General features: G+C 40.0%; 1 protein-coding gene across 1 annotated transcript in view; it reads right to left on the bottom strand.

The window, feature by feature from the left end:
• The window catches only part of LOC132076640 (protein zyg-11 homolog B), a 53172-nt gene that overhangs the window by 35107 nt on the left and 821 nt on the right, over positions 1–17244 (bottom strand). The window lies entirely within an intron of this gene.

The raw sequence follows: 17244 nt of genomic DNA, 5'->3' as shown, positions 1-17244 counted from the left end.
GACAGCTAGTAGGGGGTCAGTGTAAAAATGCAGCTCATTGCAATGAGGGAGAGAGGCAGAAAAAAATGAGAGTAGCTTCTGGTACTAGGGATAAGGATCATCTCAGATTTATCTTTCAACTGTGTCAAAGTGTAACTGCTCTTCAGGTTTTATTGTTAGTGCTGTCATTGCAATAATACGCTAGAAATGAAATGCTTTATTTACTGATAAGAAAAGAGATTTACCCACCATGTGATATGCTGCTATTTTCACACAAAGATTGTATCAGAAGTCCCAGACAGCTGAATAGTATCTGGAATTAGAGGAAAGCAAATAGTGGCAACCTGCTGCTCCCAGCTTCTGTCCAAGTAGAGATGCTATAATGTGCACTAAATCCTGATTTTTTAAAAATACTTTTACAGAAAAATGAAAGCTCTCCAATGGCTGTGGTCCAATTCCCCAGAAAAGAGGATCCAAGGCAGCCTTTCCATTGCTGGCACAGACAGCCCTGCTCTGTCACCTCCCTGAGAAGCAAAACTAAAAACCAACTGCTTGTTGATCTGAATAAGCAGCCTGACATGATTTTCCAGTCCTAATCTGGTAATTGTGCCTCTGAAGGTTTGCTTGATGAGATGCAATATAGAAAGATACACAGTCCTTTGCAAAGGTTGGTCCACAGGTCATGATTTCAGCCAAAAATTTCCATTTCAAAGGAAATCAGAGGAAACCTAGTGAAGGCCATGTGAAAACAGAACTCACCCACCCAGCCAGCCCAGTAAAAGGCTCCTGGTGTGACCCAATGAGTCAGCTCATTTTCTTTCAAGCAACTCACTTAGCAGAAGGTCTCAAATCACTTTCACTGAACAATTCTCTTAGATTTCCATGGAATAAAACACTAGATCCCATTTGCACAGTCTGCCATTTCCTTTTTGCATTAAAACTCTGAGTTGCCCTTATCAGGTCAGGGCTGCCTTATCACCTTCCCCAGAAATGCTTTGGTCCTATATATAACAAGATTAATATTCACTGCATCCCTCAAGTCTTGGAGCTCACAGTTTAAAGTTCCAAGTGCTGCCTTGGTAGCTCCAGCAAACACTAGGAAGGATTGCCAGGATCTCTGTAGCTCCTAAACCCCTTGGCACAGGCCTCCCAAGTACAGCAGTGCTTTCAGGGAGCAGCTCTGGCCATGGGCTGATCCCTGTGGATGTAGAGACCAACAGCCCCAGTGGGAACACCAGGGGTAAGAGACCACTGCTCTCATTTAGCTCAAGATCATGATTTATTTGCACCAGTTACAAATGCAGCCTAATGAAAAGCAAAGCTGCAGAAACACGTTCTATCATTGACTCAAAAGAGAAATCAATATGTTCATATATATTACAGGGAGCAATCTCCATTAAAAAGCAAAGGGATGAGACAACAATGTTGTTCATACTTGCTAGGATCCTACAGTTTTTTAACATTTAAGCCTCTCTGTCAAAAACTGGTGGGTTCATACAAGAGATCAGCCCAATCCATCTGCTTTTACTGACTCTGGAAACTTACAGCCAACTACCAGGCCCTGCTGGGAAGGCACTTTTCCCAAAGTATGTGGAGGTCTGCAAAGAAGAGAGAGGTTTTTGCCTGTGCATGGTTCAGAGCACCCAGAAGATGCAGCAAATTTGCCCATGCTGACAGTACACTTTACATTTGCTTACTTAAGAAAACAAAATTGCATTGAGGGGATTTGTGTTTCCTTGATTGCCAGGAGATTGAATGGGGGCTGTTTGGGTCAAATGAACAATTTTAAGTGCAGTGCTTTGTGCAGGTGTCTTTATTAAAATAAAATTATAATTAAAAAGAAATCAAAAGAAACATCCTGAGTCACTAGCAGCCTGTCTGTCTTGTAATCACTTGTGGTCTAATTTACTGAAATTTATTTCTGAAATGAAAATTTATTGGGATGCCACTTAAAGTAATTTCACTGCTTTGCTTCAGGAAGCAAAAAAGTAGAAAGAATTAAGGTGGTCAGAGCAAAAATTCTGTCAAAGGAGGCAGCAGACATGGCAGGAGTCACACACTGCCCTGGCTCTACTAGGCCAGTGAGTGCACCTTTGCATAGCTGCAGTCTGCCCCAAACAGCTGCTCATCATAGAGTGGCAAAAGCCACTAAAAGAATTTAACTGCAACATTTGTTACAACAGCTACATGAGACACTGGTACATTTTGTTATTGAAAACAAGGAGCTTTCCAAGTGGCTCTGGTCACAGATTGCATTATGCGCGTTAAATGTCTGTGGCAGCAGGAGTACCAGACAGTAGGTGGAGTGAGGAACATGAAATGAGAAAAGGCAGCAAAATTCCCTAATACAGGCAGCAAAACCACCAGCAGAGACTCACTGCCAAGTTCACAATGAGCTGGAAGGCACAACTCTACAAAGGTGTCAGCACAACCACTGTGTCTCACAGTACAGGAACTATAAAGTACCTATGGCAGTCCTGAAAAGTAGAAATGTGTTAACTAAGGAACACAAGGAAGATTTGAAGAAGTCATTTCTAACTATGATGTCAAAGTACTACTTTTACATTTGCTGGTATCTCAAAGAAAACCTCTGGGAAGGAAAATCTTCTTTATTCAGGGGGTTACTGCAATGAACTTGGAGTACAAGCAAGGATTGACGTCCAAAGTAGAGGGCAGGGCCCCCAGCACTGCTTTCAGCTTTGGAAATTCTAAGTTACCTTATAGTTTGTGGTACTTTGCAAGAAAATCCCAAAAAACTTGTTAAAACCAGGCATAACTAACTAAAAAGCATGTGCTTTTTCTTTAGTGTGTCTTTAACTTTGGCTCTGATAAACCACTGAAATGTTTAAGCCTGTGCTTTGACAAAACAAGCCAGGCTCACCCCTACACTGTGGCCTGACAAAGCATCTGGAGAGCTGCAAGCTGGGTGCTGCCTTGTTGTGCAAAGCCAGGACTCACCAAGGTTCTCCTGCCTCCTGTCCTGGCCATTCTGTGCTGCAGGTTTGGCCCCAAGTGCTATTCACAAGCTAAGCCACAAAATGCTGCAGTGCTGCCCTTCACACCATGAGGAGACAAACAGATGTGGGGACATTCACACCTCAACTTGCACAGGAGTCATCCCAAAGGATAGAAACACATTTTTTATTATATACTGTGTACATAAAAAGGTTGCATCTAATTGAACATCTTCTATCTAAAATAAATGTTTGGTCCCTTTCTGCAAATTCAATGGAAGTCAGAGTAAGCCCATCTGTTTTCATCTCCGGGACTAATATTGCTTCCTCCATTTCATTAACGTGCATTTATCCTGCTCTCCCTTGCAAGGGAAATGCAGCAACCCTGAACTTTGATTAGGAGCAATCAGAAAACATCCACACCTGCATGTAGGCAGTGGGAGGCTTTTCAATTGGAAATGGATTTTGAGAACATAATGTCTCTGTTTTGAAAGGGCAAATGCATCTTTCAAGGAATACAAGCAATGAAAAACATTCAAGTATTGTGTTTCTTCAAGGATAGTAATGCTATCATAGAATCAAGTGCCTTAATTGCTGAAGTGATTAATTTCTGCTCTTTGGAACGAAATATATTCAATGTTACTAAAGAAGTCCTGGAGAGTTTTTCATAAGCTGGATGATAGCACAGACAGTGCTTATCATCTGTCCAAATCAAGGTGTCCTTTCTCTTGCCCATTTTAGGTTCAAGAGATAGATGCAAGAACTGTGGTGTGGGGACCTGCAGTGCCCCTAAAGCAGCCCAAAGAGCACTGCAGCAGGGCAGGGCATGGAGGAGCAGGGTGATTTCTGCTGGGGAAAGCAGCCTGGCAGGGAAGCAGTGCCTAACTGAGATAAGTGTCTTTATTCATTCTGTTTCCAGGTCTCTACTATCTTTAATGCTTGTTGAAATAGAGGTTTTGGAAGATAAGTCTTCCCTGATGGTGTAACTTTCTCGTCTTTTGGTTAAATTCTAAGGATGTTTCTGCTCCTTGTTTGTTAGGTGCCCAGGAAAGAGGGAGGAAGGCAAGATTTACTATTCCCATAACACCTAAATATAAACTGTAATCAGATTTATAAACAACATCTACAGACCTCTTTCATAAGCTATAAAAAGCTTTGCAAAGTACATCTGTGCACTTCTGTTTCCTTTTCATAGTCTTTCCCCTTTGCTTCTATTTCCCTAAATAGAAAGATAATAGTATTAATCTATTCCTCGGGGCTTTTGTGAAGATTCACAATTAATATTTATGCAGTAAAATGAAATAAATGCTGCATAAGTGCTGAGCATCATTATTGTTCTCTTTCTCTCTTCATTAGCACATCATGTACATGCCAAGTAGAACAGATAAACACAGAAATTAGCTGCCCTCAAAGTCAGGCAAGTGAGAAAGGTAACATAAGTGCTAGAGAGCCATTAATTAAAAATGTTTGCTGTGGGTGACATCTGTGGCAAACAAAGCAACCCTCTGAGATTTAAAGAATTAAATATGTTTCTTTACTCACTTGAGCAAGTTCTGTCTGCAGCAAAGAAGTTCTGGGAATATTTTCAAATTAAATATGCAGCACATACTCCCACAGCAGCTGCATCTTAAACAGGAATCCAACTGAAGCAGCAAGTAGGTTTTGCATTGTAAAACCTGGAAACCTCAGTGATTCTTTCCAGATGTCATTTATTTCCTTTGCTGATTACTACATGTGTGTTTTCCAAAGCACAACTCACATGGAACTGCCTTCACCTTTGCAACTACTAGAGTAGCCAATCCCCATTTCAGGTTTTTGATGCAGGAATTTGGATTAGTCCCAACATGATCAGGACTTCTCATTTGTCCATCTCAGGCCATGCTGGCCGGCAGAGCTGAGGTGGCCATGCCCTTCAGAGCAGTGAGATTCTGCAGAGATAACCTCAAAGATTTTCTTTCTAGGAATATCTGGCTATCTCATGGAATCTAATTAACCCTGGCACAGACAGCTATTTAAGAAGTAGTGAACCATTTCATGTTCTCAGCATTTGCACTTCAGGAATATCCTAAAGGAAAAGGAGGAAGATTCATTGTGAATGCTGTCCACTAATTTGCTTGATCTTTTCCTTTCAAGAGAAATAATGTCCAATGAGAAGCAGTGGAAACTGCAAATGGTGTGTAAGAGCAAGTGTAATGTGCAGCTGTAAATTAAAATGCCCATTTGCCATGGATAAGAGCTAGTAAAAGAAACTCAGCGAAGCAGGACAGCTTTGCTTTCATCAAAATCAGAGCAGAATCTGCCTGTCAGAAAACAAAATATTTTTTGTTCAAGCAGGTCATTATGCTGCTTTTTACACACTTTGCATTTCCTAACCACTCCTTAAAGCTCTGTTCTGTGACAATCCATAGCAACCCTTAACTAGAACTGCAGACTGCAAGGGGTCTCCACCAATTCAAAATGAAGGAGAAAAACCCTTTTAAAAATGAGAGACTAATTGTAGCAGCAATTGTTAAGTGCAGCTGCCTTGCAGGACTGTCAGAGGAATCCAGAATGGAAAGCCTTGTGTTATAGCCCTCACCTGATGCTGGGAGAGACACTGCCTTTAACACATATTTGAAGTGTTCTACCTATTTTACTTGTACAGCAGGGCTTGGGTTGGGAGGAATGGATTGGGTGGGGAGTTATGGCTGATGTAGACTTAAAACTAGGTTAGTTCATATTTAATTTTTTTTTAATTGTGCATATTCCACTTTATAGGAGCACAGAAGGTGAGTGGTGCTAGAAGGCCCTGGGCTGTGATGAGAGGGAGGGAGAACAGGCTGCTTAAGTGCCATGGCTGGTGCAAGCCTAGTGCCAAAAGAAGGGGATAAGACAAGAGGACCTGGAAGAGACTGGGAGCAGGAATGTGTAATGGAGTTACTGGATGGACAGGATTAAATGACTAAAAGTCATAAAAGTCACAGAAATCATGCTAAAGAAACTGGAATTGTGAACTTGGCTCCTAAGCTTCTTAATGTGTCCTTACCTATCCCAGTATCACTGATGCTCATTTGCATAAAAGAATGCTTTATTTTATAACAGCAAATGATTTGTCAGCTGGCCTCTACATCTGCTCCCTGGCAATTAAGATTAATAGCATTTATGGCTTTTCTTTAAAGAAATTGTTGCAGCTTTCCCATGGTGCCAAAAGAAGGATGTCTATTGTTCTTCATGCTATAATTTTTAAAAGTCTAAGATGTTTTTTGATTTGCTTAAACTGAGAATATGAGTAGCAAAAGAGAATTAAATTTGCATTGCATAAAATAAAGATGAAAGCACCTTGATGGAGTCTTGATATACACTTAGGAAGCATTTTTAAAATACCCATATTCCCAAAATGTACATAGACACATTGAGGATCAGTTGCTTGTTCAAAGGCTAACTTATTATAATTTATACTGTTTGGCTACTGAAACAATCTGTTTTCTTCTTCCTGTAAGATTTTAGATTATCTGAAAGGATCAGAGTAAGATGTTTGTTCCAGTGGATGTAGCCATCCACTATCACAAGCTTTTTTGTGCTTCTGGATAAAAATTTTATGCCCAACAATAAAGATGGTCCCATATTTAGCATAACTTGCAACAGCTCTTCTTCTTTGGAGGGTGCTGGGCCAGTTCCATAGGAGGACTGCACATGGTCTGTACATAATCTGGCAGATCCCTGAACATCCTGTTAATCAGAGCTGCTTTTGTAAATTCAGGAATAAAGAAGCATAGTCCCTGTCTCACTGAAATACCAGATACAGTAGCTTATCCATTATTTGTGCTTCAAGTTCTTTATTTCATCCTGGTAATGAAGACTACAATCTTCATCAAAACTCCAAGCAAACATGGAGAATTTAGGTACCAAGAGCCAGTGGCCTGGTGTATTGAGGGAGGCAACAGGAGAGCAGCTGTCTGTGGTGAGTGGGCCTAAGGCAGTGCCCAGGTTCTACACTTGGATGCCTTCTCTTGTAATCCTCCGGCACATCAGAATGGGTCTTTCAGCTTTTTAATCAGTGGTAAAATAGAGAGACAATCCAATTTGTTAATTGTCTGGGAAGAAGAAGAAAACAACATTGCTACAATTGTGTTGAACAATTTTGTTTTCATGATCTCCATATCCGTATTGCTGATTAATTCACATTTCCAGCTGCCCTTCACATTTTCCATTAATTTACTTCACTCTAATAATTTTTTATCTTTTAAAACTTGATTTGACTGGAGCAATTTTTTTCTCAGCTAATTCTAATTGTTTCTAATTCGGAAGGCAAAGGCAGATATGGCTTAGCACAACATTAATATCCCTCAACACTCTTCAGTTTTCATTTGACCACTGGAGAATTCTTTAGTGGCTGAATGTCAGGTTTTAATGAAATGGTTTTTCTGGGAAAAACTGTTTTAGTTTAGTCCTTTGCCCTTCTGAGCCACATAAATAAAACTGGAAAACTGAACTGCTATTTGAAAACTGGGCATTGGAAGACAAGAGGTATGCAGTGGCAGTTCACATGCTTTACTCATTGCTTAAAAATCACATGGTGTTCAAACTCACAGCATTGCACTATCCCAAACACTAAGCCATTGGGATTATATTCTGGAATTGTGCTGAGGGAGTTATGATACGGTTTCCTTGATAACTGGTACACATAATTAGATTATATTTCATTTAAAGAAAGCACCTAGCAAGAAAAATTCTGACTCCAATCACATTAATTCATACTAAGCAAGATTTTTAATTACATCCAGGTATCTGGAGATGCAGCAAGGTGCTTAATTCCCATGGCCTGATGGAGAAGTAGGCTACAGTCAGTTTTATAAACCTCACTTCAACTTCCTTAAGACCAGTCCACCTTTCTTTTCTCTTCTCCTGCTCTCTCCTGAGCTCTCCCAGCCTGTGTTTCAGGCTGGCTGTGAGCCATACAGCACAATCCTGAAGCTGAGCAAATGCAGATACCAGGCCAGATGCAGGGCTTTGCTAACCCATTGTTTGGAGATGGTATTTTCCTAGCAAGCAGACTGAGATCATGTCTGCTCATAAAAACACGTGTGGGCACACCATTGGATTCAAGGTAATGTCAATTATTCCTCAAAATTGCTGGCACACAGAGTGAAGCAGAGATTAAAAGCAAACATGGTCTTAATGCACTGTTATGAGTTGTGCTGCTCAGGGCTTGGCAAATATTCTCATGCAGAAAACCCCCAGGGATTCTACTTATTCTGCCTATCAGGCCCAGGACCATAAATCACTACACTAGAAATAAGGAGCACTGAAAAACATCACCATTATTTAACACTGTAGAGCTCTTTCTCCAGAGAAAAAGGAGTTGCTACAAGGATGAAATACAACTTATGGATTTGGGATGTACTTTTGCCATGGCAAACCAAACCTGGGGGACCATGTGTATACAGAAAATTTTAGTGAGCCAACTTATTGCCAGCTTCCTTTCCTTTTCCTTAGCCTGCTGTGCTGACTCCAGGCCCCAGCTATGGATTGTACTGCTCTGGAGTCTGGAGAACACTTCTAAATGTGGCAGATAGGTGGGAGACAGGGCATTGATTCTTATTGATCCTCCACCTTCATCCTGGCTAGATAAAATCCTCTGCTAATGTGCCTCTGGGTATTTTCCAGGGCTGGCCTTGCACTGGAGAGCACAGAGCAGAAAATGCCATCTTTCCAAGTAAAAATAAGGAGTAAATATTTCTCATTTTACTTATGTGAGCAGCACAGCATCTTGGTAATTAGTAGTTTGGAGGGTTCTCATTCTGAAGGGTTTAATGGATATTAATGATGTTGAGGAATTCTGCTTTAAACAGTAAACACCATTGGAGCTGTTTATCAACAAAAGTTTTCAATCTAGGTCAGACACAGAGGATTAAAAAAAGCCAAAACAGTTTATGAAGTACTACTGGGTAAGAGACATTGCTTTAAAAACAAAAGAAACACAGGGGAAAGCTATTATACACATTATGAAGTTAAGAAATTTGATCTTTAGATTTAATTTAATGCCTTTGTGAGGCATTCAATAACACTTCAGTACTGTTAATGCCACAGTATTTCATCAGTTTGCTCAGTAACATTCATATGTTAACACAGAATCACATGCCCTGTAATGTTTCTTATTCTAACACCTAAATCTATATTCACATCAGTGCCTTCTTTAAAGTCCTTAGATAGGAAAGTAAGAGCAACATTATGGATTATCTTAATTGAAACCAAGCTGGTCCCAGCTTTTACTATACTTCTTTTTCCCAAGTATTTTTTTATTCTTGTCTACACCATTTATCAATCACAACTAAAAGCAGTCCTAAGCCACCCCTGACGAGATGAGATGCCACCCCTGCTTACATGAGATGCTTACAAAATAATTGAGAATTTTAAGTATCTAGTTTTGTCCTTGGGGTTTGGCCATGGGTAAGATCCCTAACATGCAGATTTGCACACTCTCCCCACCAAAAAGCATGCAGTATCTTTCCTTTTTTAATTTCTAGAAAAAAAAATGTTTGTTATAAATCTGGGATTAAGGGCAGGTGTAGCTACAAACAGATTTGGGAAGGTGAAGTAATTGCTATTTGCTGAAAGTAATTGCTTCTTGTTATGATTACCATAGCAATTAATGTAATTCTCTATAATACAATTGGGAATAATAAAGTTAGTGGAGATCAGCAAACAAACACCTTTGTCTGCTCTGGAAAACAGATTAGTACCAAACCTGCCTTGTTATATGGACAGCGGGAGAGCTGCATCATCCTTTTAACTTCACTTTCTTGCTTTTAAATGCTTGGCTTAGGCAAAGTCATGAGAGACAATTAGGTTTTTGTCACTTAGCAACCAAAACTGGGTTCAGGAGCAAAGCAATTTGCAACAGACAGTACTTGACTACTAAACGTTGCCACTGCAGCACATCCACAGCCACTCACTCCTGCTTGAAATGAGGGAGTCTGGGCACAGAAAAACAACCAAAGCACCTTTCAAAAGAAGTGTTCACATTCAAATTTTCAAGCTACTTAGAGGAACTTTGTCCTCCCCTGATTTCCCACCACCCCATCACCCACACAGAAGAGTTTTTGTAGAGGTCCTTGAGACAGGAAGGACACAAGTGAGCACCTAAGCTGTCTGAAGGCATCTCAGTGCTAATGCCAGCCAAGTCAACTGCAGTGAAACACCCATGCACCATTGATATCACATGGACCTCTCCTTCTGGGTGCTCACTTGGATCACTTAGGTGCTCTTAAGTTTGAAGTAGGCACTTAGGATGTCCCTGGATGAATAGGAAGTTTTGAATGAAAATATGACACAATGAAATAATGAAAAATTATTATAATTCTACATTCCTTGTAAATTATGGGACTTTGGGTCTTCAACAGAGGTAGACAAACATTGGTGACAAAAATACTATTCCTTTTTATAAAAGTACTTCAAGTAACTCCATTTTAGAAGGATCACAGTATCTAGTTAAGATTCAAGGCCTAATTCTGGTATTGGTGGGAGCCATTCACACCATGGGCTCTCAAAGGCTCAATTTCAGCAGTGCATAGGAGGGCAGCAACAAGCACAATCTGCTTTCAGCTTTAACCTGATGAAAGCATCCTTGACTCACACAGCATTGTCCAGAAGTGACACAAGTGTGTACTTTCTGAGGAGTTTAAACACAATCTTGAAAAATGTTTGGTGGATATTACAGGAGCTCCTGCTGGAAGCAGAAGCCCAGTGTGCTGATGGATGAAGAGAATTTTACTCTGATATTCCAGCATCCAGCTAAACCATTCAGTTCTGGAAGACTGAATAGATGTAGTTGAAAATCACAGTAGCCAAGTATTTCTCATTACTTTTTGCAGCTGAAATGCTGTGGAAAGTGGAGGAAATTACTTTGGCTGGGGCATGCAATGCTTGCCTGGATGTCTTTAAGTATTTTTTTCAGCCCCAGTACACAGAAAATAAAAATGTCTGAACAAATTTATTGAGGGTTTAGTTCTCTCCTTGTCACACTTGACAGCAAATCTTTGACTGGCTGGAGATTGGTGCTGCTGTGTAGGGAAAAGCAGCTCTCTCTTGCCACACCACCCTACCTAATCTCTGGCACTGGTGATCTGTTATAGATCATTGCTGGGAGATCCAGCTTTACAGACATTATCTGCAGGGATGCAGCAGAAAAGGAGTCCTCAGAGGAAAAGTGGAACCTGCAGCTATGGGGCCTTGGCAGCTGAAGAGCAACTGCCTCCCCTCAAAGCAGCTCCAGTGGCACAAAAGTCTACATTCACCCGAACTAGTACAAGATCCAACAACAGTCTTGGTATATTAGACATGTGTTAATTATGTTCTGTAGATAAATAAAATGACATTTAAATTGTCTCTAATAATGTAAGTGCACATTGAAGCTACTGAATTTCCTTATGCTAATATAAGCAACAAAGATTGTGATGATATTTTTGCTTTAAGAAATGCTATTCTTTTTTTAACTTATGCTTCTCATTAGCACAAAATAATGGGTAACCACAGATCTAATTGCCAGGGTTAGTTTGTGCTTAATGACATGTGAAGTCTGCTCCTTGGATTCCAGAGAAATGTGAGCTTCTGGGTGTTTCCCTCTATTCCTTTCTTAAGCATGTGCAGCATTCCTGCCTCCTAAAGATTTACTCTTTAAAAGGCTGTTATGTGCCTTTAATACTGGGGGGTCCTCCTCTTCCTAGGCATCAGACTGGAAAGCCTATGTGTTACACAAACATTTGTTAAAATATTCATATTCCAAACCTGTTTCAAGATATACCTCATAAATATCCAGATGATCTTAGATTCTGGAAGTTACCAGGGATTAGTTTAATATTTTCCAGACAGACCCCAGAGATTTAGATATTGAACTGTACATGGTGTACCTGAAAGAGAAGAACAAATTGGAAAAGTGTAAATGTTAGGGGTGGTGTGACCCAGAATCCAAAACTTCAAATACTTTTCTCTGAATCATCTTGTTCCATGAGACTTGAAACCTACACAAACAACATTTCCTCCTGAGGAAGAAATTGAAATCTGGAAGGCTGAAAAATAACTTTCCCAAAAACCTTTATCTCACATCTCTGCTGCCAGGATAGACATTAGGAAAAGTCCAGGAGTGTGTGAAGGCCTGGATGTGAGCAGCTGCCAGTGCCATGCTCCTGGGTGACCTGCCACTGCAGTGAGCCACAGGGCGAGTGCTGAGCAGGACAGCCTGAGATCTGGCAGCTGCAGAAGGAAACGTGGAAACAACCTCACTGAAGTCTCTGCTACAGCAGCACTCCTGCATTCCCCCTGGAGCAATAAGCCTTGGGTGGAGAATGGCTTTGTCTTACCTGGTCCTTCCTTTCCTCTTTCTTTTTGTGCTTTTCAAGCAGCACAAGGAAACAGATGGTCTATCCCTGGCATTGCATCTCACAATTTTGCCCAGACAAGTCTGAGCCACAGATTATTTGCAGTTTATGATGAAGCTGGACATGGCTATCTATTGGCCAGTGTCCTTGATAGGACATAGCCACACAATTTCAAACATTTTGTCTGTTTTGTAAATGACCAGACAGAACAATGACTTCCACAGGCCTTCTGTTCTCAGAGTCCTTTCTAACTCCATCTTTTGGGGTAAACTTTTTTTGCTGTTCATGCTTGTTGCTTCTGTCTATTTCCCTTTCCCTGGATGTTACCATGTGGGATAAGCAATGCATACTGAGTACTGCTTAGATACAGCCCAGTGATCTGCCACTGAATTCCTTCTGTGGGTGTTTGAATTCCCCAAGACTAACTTACAGATTTAATTTAGTCCCATTATATCACTGAAACAGAATTCTGCACTTTCATTTTTTCATTTTTCTCTGTCCTGGGATATCTTATGCTTCCTTATGCTATTCCCAAAAGCAGCTGCACAGGACATTATGTATTGTGATGGTTTTATTTTTGGCTGGTTCATAATTAACTGTTAGCTGGTGAGTTAAAGTATAATTCCACATGCCTTGTCTAACACTACAGACTGACTGTGCAGCGCTTTACAACTCCTTATTATTATTTAAGATATTGTGATATTCTGCATAACTTAGAAAATTACTTTATTTGACTTTATTACTTGCTACCACTGAGGACCCTTCAGGCTCCTCACTCTACCTGCTGTTGCCAAGCTGATAAACATGAAACACTGCCTGTTGATAACGTGCAAGGAATATGATTTGCCTCAAGTGGAACAAGCTCTCCAGTTGTGACGTATTTGAGGGATCTTGACGCCAACGGCCAGCCATTAACATGCTAATCAGCACCAAGGGGAAGAGCCAAAACCACAAACCCAAAAACTCATCAAACTCGAAGGAAACCACAGTTTTACCACAGTGGTGTTGTACCAGCTGTACCAGCAGCTCATGCTCAGGTTCAGTATGTTCATCCTCAGGGCAGAGGTGAGGACCTGCAGGACAAGTTATCACCTCTTGTGAAGTCACCACTTCACCATATTTTTATCCAAAAGATTTAACCAGTCCTCATGACCTTTGCTTTCCCAGCTTCTGCCTTCCCAGGGCAACAGAGAAAATAAAAAATACAAAATATTCACAAAATATACCTTAGAAGAAACATATTACTCAGACATGATCCTTACATTTAGCCATTAGAGCCAACAGCTTCAGCACTTGTTTTCCCAACTGTAACTCAAACTGCTTTTACTATTTTTTAAAAACACATGTATTGCATGAATACATAATCTATTTGTTGAGTTACCTGTTAATTGTGGAGAGATTCAGAATTTGTTGTATTCATCATGAATAAATCCATATATTTCATTTGCAATTTCTTGCTTTTCATGCTGTGGGAAACACTCAGACACCATCTCACACGACATTAAAGTCACTGCACCATGTCTCTCAACATCATTAAAATAAGGAATCAACTCTGCTTAAAAGTGCAAAGAAAAATTTCCCAGCTGCATTATTTTCTCCTCTGGAGAAAGGATTTTGAGATCTTTTTTAAAAAAGACAAAATGAAAACCAACATTGGGCTGAAAGGACAAGAATTTCCTTTACCTTTTAAAAAACCAGACGCACAAATACTGATTCTCCCATTACTTTGCTTCACTTCTTTGCAGCTAAAAGTTCTCTTTAGCAAAACCAGTAACTCAAGGGTTCAGCCAGTCTATAAAGCTCAGATGAGGTGAAAAAATGAGTATTGAAACTTTGCAAACAAGTTGCTCTGAGCCAATTTTCCCACAGCTGAATCTTTGCCTTGTTTGTTCTCGTTTCCCACAGGTAGTTATGGCATTGGCAATTTGAAAAACCTTGCTGATATTCAGCATGTTGTTTTATTTCCTCTCCTATAATTGAGTTGTGCTGGTCTGACATTTTGATTCAGCACTGTAGAAGAAGCAGATCCAATTTACTGAAATTTCTCTGGTTGATTCAAAAATACTGATTCAATTTCTCAGTACATTCATTAAGGGAAACATACTTAACCTCACATTTGTTTGCAGAAACAAGAAGCCATTCATCAGGAACAAGAGGAACATCTCACTCTCCCTAGAATAAGTCACAACTTTGGGCAGGGATGGATCTGACCTCAGGCTTGGTTTCCACAAGGCTTTTCTGGTTTGGAGTACAGTCCTATAAAGCCATTGCAGAGCCACTTCAGTACTCTCTCAACCCTGCATCAACACCTAAAAGGTTTCCACCTGCTCCAAGCTGTGTGAGAGAAGAGGGAGAACAGAGGCAGCAATAATGGCAAAGGACCAGGTCAATGCAAGGTTTATTTGTGAAATCCAGATGATCATAGTAAACATGAGAATTGACAACACAAAATGTTCATAAGCCAGCTGCTCACTTTCCTTTATTTCTGGAGACAAAGCCTGGCTCTTCCTTCTGCCCACCCTTTTGGAACAGACCCAGATTTCATCTGGATGAGGGCTCAGGAGGTACAAGATGCTGCCCCATCAGGTCCATGCCCCTCTGCAGAAGTTCATCCACAGCCAGCCAAAGCCTGAACAACCCATTTTCCCTCAAAACTTTTAGATCACACTGTGTGACCCAGCTGGCAAAAAGTTCAGCACTGCTGATGGAGGAAAGAAAATAATCATGGTCCTTAATACCCTTTTGCCACCAGCTTCTTTTTAAACTGGGGGAAAGGGAAGCTGTTCTTTCATAAGATACACTTCATGTTTAGTATCCTGAAACATCAGATGCAAAAAAGGTGCTTATGTGCATCTCTTTGAACTTACACTGTTCCCACTAATCAATTTCACCACTCTGTTTTGCTGCTGCCATCAAAATGTACTCTCAGTATATAAAGCTCTTCAACAGTTTTTCTAAAGGATGTGGGTTGGAAAATGCATAGCAGTAATGGATGGGATTAAAAAGATGTTTTCAAGTAGCTGGTATATAATATATGTGAAATCTAAACTTCAGTATATTGGTCACAGACTTAGGGATTCCAGAAATGCCTGGGTAGGTTCTTCCCATACAAAGGTATCTTGTACACACTCTACACACATATCTGAATAACTTATCTCTACCTGTGCACCACACTCAGGAACTACAGGAATGACAGGAAAGGGATGCTAAGTGCAGTAATCCTGCTGAGTACTAGAAACCAGCACCTGTTCCAAAGACCCAGAAATAAATGGTGTTGGGAACTTGGAGAGATCCTGATGGTGGTTCTTTAGATGAGGTTTTCAACTTTTCAATTTCTCTCTGCAGCAGAAATCTCTTTTTTTGAACCAGACATCCTTCACCTGGCTCAGATTCTTCAAAAGCCAGTCCATTGTAGAATCCTCTCATCCTCTGCTTTTAATAAGAGTATTAGTGGATCTCTACCCCACTATTCAGTATCTATTAAAATATGTACTTTTTCTGAAATTCCTGAAGTTCCAAACAAATGACTATGAAAATAACAAGATCACTTCAAAATCAATTGGACACATTTTTAAATTCCTTACTTCACCTTAAAAGACAGAATTCCTGTGAGCTTCAGGCTAACAGAACAGAGCTTTAAAGCTTCTCATTTTTATTCCTAGGAAGTAGCTGAATCTTTATGCTTTTCCTGTCTCAATTTTTCCAAAACTTGAAGGATGTAACAGTTGTGAGGATTTCTAGCATTTGTCATGTAGAAAAAGAATTAAAACAGGCATTATTTTCATTCAGTGAAACTATGACTTTTCTTTGGTCTTTCTTCCCTAATTTAAAAATTGCGAAGGATAAAGCCTTCAGAAATTATTTTAAAAGTGAATTATTAATGAAAAGTGAATTATTATGAAAATCATTACATACTTGACTGATTGTGTGGCAGCATTGATTAGGTATTTTCTACTTAGACCCAAAGTCAGATTAAGTAACACAGTGAACAGGCAGTTATCAATATTGCAGTATCAGAGAATGGCAGGATGACAGAAGTTGCTCACTTTGCAGTGAGCTGCCACTTCTGCCAGGGTGACTCCAAAGGAAGAAGCAGAACTGCCAGTGGGGATCAGCCAGCCTGGTTGGGACCAGGAAATCCATCAGGGGCTGCTGCTCGTGCTGCTTTGTTGGTATCTGTGTGTGCACAGACACAAACACACTTTCTACATCCCACAGCCTGAGAGGCCTGTTTCACCCAACTTTTATTTTGGCCCTATGATTAGAAAAACTCCTCAACTTTAAAAAAACAATAAAAAATGCTCACAGCAACTCCTGTGAGATTTAGTGGCTTCTGTATGGCTGATGGCACAACAGCCCTGAATTTGCTTTATGTGGTAATTTAAGCAATTTAAGCTTAAAATGTTCCCAGGGCAAAAATTAGGGCTATGCCTAACAAGTACATTAAGGCTTATTATGCCTATTAAGCACAGGGAGTCGCCCTTGTTGTGACTGCACATTACATTTGAAAGCTGTTCTGGGCAGTGTGCTGATTCCCTAATCAAACCTGTGTGGGAGGTACTTTTTGGTGACATTTAGAAACACTCAATTACAAAATAACTAGCTAAAAGGGCAAAGGAATGGGTTTTCCTAAGCACAGTGACAGAAAACAAAAACAGACATTAGGCATAACCAAAGAACTGGAACCATTCTTTTTGCATATTGTTTTTTACTTTTAATTCTGTTACTTTGGTGCCTTAAGAGACTCAAAATGAATAAATGGTCCAGTATCTGAGGGGAAAATAACCTTGTTACTTGAGGAATCAAATTGAAATTGCCCAAGAGACAAAAATCAAAGATATTTTGATCTTGCAACATTCAAAATATCTATCTTGTTACTTTTAAGTATCTTTAGAATTTAAAAATTAAAGAAGTGCTGACTCAAATTTGAATGAAGTTAAAATAACCTAAATATT

This window comes from Ammospiza nelsoni, chromosome 9, assembly GCF_027579445.1.
Source record: "Ammospiza nelsoni isolate bAmmNel1 chromosome 9, bAmmNel1.pri, whole genome shotgun sequence".
In the NCBI taxonomy this organism is placed as follows: domain Eukaryota; kingdom Metazoa; phylum Chordata; class Aves; order Passeriformes; family Passerellidae; genus Ammospiza; species Ammospiza nelsoni.
The sequence above is the reverse complement of the archived record's forward strand: the minus strand, read 5'-3'. Positions and strand labels throughout refer to the sequence as shown.